Source organism: Chrysochloris asiatica, unplaced genomic scaffold (genome assembly GCF_000296735.1).
Source record: "Chrysochloris asiatica unplaced genomic scaffold, ChrAsi1.0 scaffold04194, whole genome shotgun sequence".
Lineage (NCBI taxonomy): Eukaryota > Metazoa > Chordata > Mammalia > Afrosoricida > Chrysochloridae > Chrysochloris > Chrysochloris asiatica.
The window spans coordinates 2,493-7,892 of NW_006412712.1; the positions used below are offsets into that span (position 1 = coordinate 2,493).

The 5,400-nt window shown below is 40.5% G+C and overlaps 1 pseudogene; it reads right to left on the reverse strand.

The window, feature by feature from the left end:
- Positions 1 to 1,457: 1,457 nt before the first annotated feature.
- Positions 1,458 to 3,592, reverse strand: LOC102816348 (annotated as a pseudogene).
- Positions 3,593 to 5,400: the final 1,808 nt, after the last annotated feature.

Sequence of the window (5,400 nt, forward strand, 5' to 3'; positions counted from 1 at the left end):
CTGTATGTGGATGGGTTAATTTCTGGATTCTCGATTCTGTTCCATTGATCAATGTATCTTTCATTGTACCAGTACCAGGCTGTTTTGCCCACTGTACCTTTGTAGTAAATGTTGAAATCAGGGAGTGAGAGGCTTCTGACCTTGTTGTTGTTCTTTTTTTTAATGTGAAAATTAAGGGGATTTTAATGACTTTTATATGTTCTTGCAGAAAACCATCCACATGTAAAAGTTGGACACGTGATATAAGATTTATTCACACTGTGTTTTGCACATAAATTCTTCAACTTGAGGCAAGGGGAGGGAACAGACAGGATTTTTTCATTTCAACACGACTTTCACACGATTACAGACACAAAATTGGCACACTTCACTGAAAAATGAAATCAGACAGAGCTAGACAAGTGTGTGCTGCTTGATGCCGATTTAAATCTCCACATGCACCAGCCCCTGGCCCAGGATCTGGGGAGCATCCTCTCGGAACATTTATTAAAATATTAGCTGGAGGATGTCTGAGATCACAAAGGATTGCTTACAAAATAAAACCTGTTTGCCTACTTTGTTTCATTGTAGAAAAATATTAACAAATAAAAATTAGTGCTTATTCAAGGTATTCATTCCCAAATCACAGATGATACCAAGGTCAAGTCGTTTCTCTCCTCTTATAGACATCAGGATGCACTAGATGAAATTTGAACTAATGATTCCATCGATGGGACTTGTCGCTCACCACTAGCTTCTGAATGACTTCTTTTTTTTTAGTCTGGCAACCGAGGGCAGATGTGAGCGAATTCTCCCTCTTTCTTAATTTCTTCCTATTCAGAAACACTCAGGAAACGTGGGTGAGGGAAATCAGTATTTCTTCCTGATACAAAAAAATGTGTCTAAACTCTGTACTTATAAACCAGATTTGCTTTTTTATAAAGAAATGGCTAATTTTTTTTCTCTTTCCATAGTTGTAGTTGTTGTGTCATGGAGTCAGTTCCGACTTACAGCGTCCCTGTACAGGGTTTCTGAGGCTGTAAATCTTTACGGGAGCAGAAAGCCTCATCTTTCTCCCACGGAACAGCTGGTAGTTTCGAACTGCTCACCGTAAGATTAGCAGCCTGATTCGTAACCAGTACGCTACCAGTTCTATTTGGACATGCTTCAAATTTTAATCTGGGTCCTCTTTCCCCGGCAGCTGGGAGCAGGGGTGGCTAGGTATTACAAAGTCGGTTCCGGAAACAGTGGTGTTTCCAAAGAGGATGACGGCGCTTGGTCATGGCGGGCTATAGCTTCCTTCCTCGTGAGTACGTAAATTCTAAAGGGAAGGGGGTCTCTTCTAAGGTATGTGCAACAGTTTACACGTCCGTGTTTTGTGTTCACGTGATATACAATGTATACCATAAAATTAGCGTATGACAAGGGCTTGTCACTGAAATTCATGTAGGCACAGAGCAGCTGACTTTGCTGGAGCTTTACTGGAGGGGCGAGGTCTTCTGCGGGATCATGATTCTGGATTCCGTTTCCTGAATGAGTGGGACTGTGTAATAGACCAGTTCTTCCCAACCATGTTTATGCCATGCTGCATTTGTCTATCTTCTCGGCTTTGAAGAGCCTTGTAAGCCCAGAGATGATGTACCATATAGAGCTGCCCGATCTAGAGAAGAATCCAGCCACCACTTCACCATTGTCCTGCCAGAAGAGAATGGCACGGGCCCAGTAATTGCCCCATTCAATCACGGTTCCTGTTCGGAGTTGGTAGGACCTGAGTTAATATCTATTAGGTCCTGCCTGAGGGGCAGGCTCATTCCAGAAACTGAACTCCAATAGCAGCTGATTCCTCCTAGAGAGGAGCATGTTGCATCTTGCTTTACGGAATTCCACAAATTCCCGATTTTCTATGAGTTTATTCATCACCTCTGTGAGGGCTGGATAGCCTCCTTCATACCTCCAGAGGTGGACAGCTTGATCCTGCTCGCCATACCACGTGTTCCAAGTCTCCACCAAAGTACAAGGGTAATGTTTATCGTCGTGAATCTTTGGCAACACCTCTTGACAAATTTTGTCATATGCTTCTAGGCAATCCGGTTTAACATTGTGAAACTGCAGTTTGTATAGGCTGCTCGTTTCCTTTTTGGCCAGGATTTTGGAGTGAGCATCTTTTCTTGGATCGACTTTTCTGACGAATAAGGACTTTAACCAGCTGTCTTCTCGGGCTCTGATGGTGGAGGCTACCAGTCCCTGGAGCCCGGGCAGGAAGCCGCAGTTCCTGGTCGGCCAAAGCAGGCCACGGGATGAGGCCTCTCTGCAGGCGCGCAAGACTCACGCCATCTTGCTGGGGCTCTGGGCTCCCACAGGCCAGGGCGCCGCCTTGATGCCGCGGCTGGGCCCCCTCCTCTGGCCGGGCTTGTTCTTTTTGAGCAGTGCTTTGCTTATCCTGGTTCTCCTTTTCCACATAAGGTTTGCAGTTGTCTTTTCCATTTCTTTGAAGAATTGGTCCTTTGATTATGAGATAGTGTCCTTCTTTATCTCTTATGCTGGTTTTTGTCTTAAAGTTTACTTTATCGGAGATTAGTATTGTCACAAGTTAACTTTAGGGCTGGGACCCACAGACAGAAGTTCAAAGCAGCAGCCAAAGAATTTGCCCTTGGACTGATGGGGTTCTTTCTCTGTGTGCCGTGAGAAAGCTGTGGTCTCAATGCTGGACATTTTTGGGGGTGCGCACCCACTTGCCTAAAGGTGTCTGGGCTGGGCAAAGAAGGTGCAACAGGGAGGAGGAATAAAAAAATGTGTAGAATCTCCACCCCCTCCCATCCCCCCCCACCCTGCACCTCTTTTTGCAAATGTCACTGCAAAGCTTTTAGTGCAGGTTCCCTGTGCTGGTCTGGCTGTAGCCCTGCCCTCTGACCTCCACTCGGGCAGGATGGCCACAAAGGGAATCTTGCATCTTGACTGATTTCTCAATCGCAATATTCTTCTATATAGTGTGATTTTTCCACTGGCAGTTGCGGGAAACTGACACCCTGACCCTTATGCTAGATCCAGAGCTCTGGAACTGTTCCGTGAGAGCAGCATCTCTGGGTTTTCAGCCCCTCCCCCCATGGAGCCTGTCCTACCTGACTCTGCTCTGCCACCGTCAAAATGGAAGTAGTTGTTGTTTTTGTTAAGTGCTTTTGAGTTGGTTCCAATTCATAGGGTTTCCAAGGCTTTTTCAATCTTTGAAGGAGCAGAAAGCCTCATCTTTCTCCTGCAGAGTCCAACCACAGATCTTGTGGTTCTCAGTCCGGTGCTTATATAAGTAATATTCATGTTTACATGACTTTCTCAGTCTATTCACATACATCTTTACTGCTTTTCTTTTTGCTTTTACAAGTATCTCAAGGTGTTTACCTGTATTATTGGTCTTCTCAATGAGATGCTTTTGGCAATCTACTTCTGAAAAAGCATCCGTTGAAAAATATGGAGCTCTGTAGTAGTCTGACATACACAGGGTCATCATGAGTTGGAATCAGCTTGATATCAGCTGGTGTGTCTATGTGTGTGTGGTTTGTTTTGTATGTTTACACCCTTACCATGATGTGTTAGTTTCTATTTGATCAATTTTAGCCATTATGATCATTAATTTCCTCTTCCATATTGGTGGTTTAATTTGTGTGTCCTTTATTAATTTCTTAAAATTGATGTTGAGTTAGTTCATTTTTAGTTTTATGTACTTCAATAATGAAAATACATAAGATTTAAAATTCAATTCTGAGTTAGCTTGACTTCTAGTGTAAATTATTGATGCTTTACTTTCTATATGGATTGCATTTTTAGTTTTTCCCTTCAATCTAAATTCCAACACTGTTTCAAAATTTCCAAGTAGTTAAGAAGTTCATAAACTTTATCCTTTTTAAATAATTTATAATTTTATTGAAATATGATTAGAACAGGTAGTCTGTCAAATCTTTAATTTGTACCCAGTAACTAAATTTTTTCAGTATTATATGAATGAATTTAAATGATGTACATTCTTTATTTGAAGAATCTAACATTCTATATTCATCTACTAATTTAATTTCTTGATTATTTTATTATACTTCTCTATGTCCTTAGTTTGGTGTGGCAGTGTAGGATAAGCACTGGACTGCTTAACAGCAAAGTTGGTGGTTCAACTTCATCAACTGCTCTTTGGAAACGTTATACAGGGTCTCTATGAGTTGGATCCAACTCAATGGCACTTAACAACAATAACAACATGTCCTTAGTCGTTTAAAATTGTTTAGTTTTGTAAGAGGTATTTTAGAATATCCTTATATAGTAATATTTTATCTAAAAATAGTTTAAATTAATCATTTTGAAATCACTGTAGAACGATATGCAGTTGTAAGAAACATATACAGACATGTGACAACATCAAAAATGATGGAGTAAGGGACATCAAGACTGCCTTGGTACAAAAACAATTTTTAATCTAGCAAAACCTGTCTGAGTGAAATTTTACGGAATTCTGGAATTTAGTTTATGACTTTCATCAACCAATAGAAAGCTTAACAAAGAAAAAATGCTGCAATTAATAAGAGATTGCTATGGCATTTAAAATTGCCAACCTAGCATTTCCCCATACCTAGACTACAGACAGCCACTGTGATACTGAGGTTTTGTGTCAGGTTGACTGGGCCTGGGTTTTCAGTGGTTTGGCAGTTGAGATGTTGTAATCCTCTGTGGTGGTGGTGGTTTGACATTGTTTTTTCCATCTATTTGAAGAATGTGTTTGGAATCTGGTTTGGGATTGCATTATATGTGTAAATTGCTTTGGGCAGTATTGACATTTTCACAATATTAAATCTTCCAATCCAGGAACATGGTACATTCTTCCATTTTTATAGGTCTATTTTGGTTTCTTATAGTAGTGTTTTGTAGTTTTCTTTGTATAAGTCCTTTGTTTCTCTGGTTACATTTCTTCCTAAATATTTCATCCTTTGGGTGGCTATTGTATATGGTATTGCTTTCCTAATGTCCTTTTCAGCGCTTTCGTTTTTGGTATGGAGAAATCCAACTGATTTTTGTATGTTGATCTTACATCCTGCCAATTTGCTGAATCTTCCAATGAGGTCTAGTAGTTTTTTTTACTGAGTCTTTGGGGTTTTCTATGTATAGGATCCTATCGTCTGCAAATAGAGAGAGTTTTACTTCCTCTTTGCCAATTTGGATGCCTTTAATTTCCCTGTATTGACGGATAGCTCTTACTAAGACTTCAAGCACAATATTGAATAGGAGTGGTGACAAAGAGCATCCTTGTCTGGTTCCTATTCGCCGAGTGAAGGCTTTCAGTTTCTCTCCTTTGAGAATAATGTAGGCTGTTGGTTTTATATATATGCTCTTAATTATGTTGAGGAATTTCCCTTCAATTCCTACTTTGTTGAGTGTTTTTATCAG